Below are 570 nucleotides of genomic sequence, written 5' to 3'. Positions count from 1 at the left end.
TCACTGGAAATCTTCTCAGAGCATCTCTGACCACTGTATAAACCCATAAAGGAGGCACTAGGACCCTGCAGCTGAGGATGACGGAGAGAGAAAGGGCTGGCAGAGAGACACGAATGAGCTAAACACAAGACAAACGAAAGAAGGGACCAAGGAACTCAGTGTAGGAGACAGACGGAGAGAGATCAGATAAACTGAGAGTTCAGATAAATAGCATGGAGGCTGAAGAGAGACAAAGTGACAGGTCAAGATCCAGCGACAGATATCAGGAGGAGTTGACAAACTAGAAGAGGAGGAGGAGGAGTCTGGACTGAGAGGAAGCTAAAAAGAGAGGAGCGCGAAAAGGAGCCCTTCAAAACAGAAAAATCCTTTCTGAGAGGGCCACTGACATAGATGTGGAATAAACTGGAGCCTGGCAAAGGGGACCTCGACTGGGAAAAAAGAAAAAAAATTATCATCACTGAAGGAGTTACTGAAAATATAAACAGACGGAACTGTGCAAAGGCACCAGGGAAAAGCAGAAGACAATCAAACACTATTAAAACAGAGAGAAGAAGTGGAGATACCACCCAC

This window comes from Leuciscus leuciscus (assembly GCF_965113295.1).
Source record: "Leuciscus leuciscus genome assembly, chromosome: 6".
Classification (NCBI taxonomy): domain Eukaryota; kingdom Metazoa; phylum Chordata; class Actinopteri; order Cypriniformes; family Leuciscidae; genus Leuciscus; species Leuciscus leuciscus.
The sequence above is the reverse complement of the archived record's forward strand: the minus strand, read 5'-3'. Positions refer to the sequence as shown.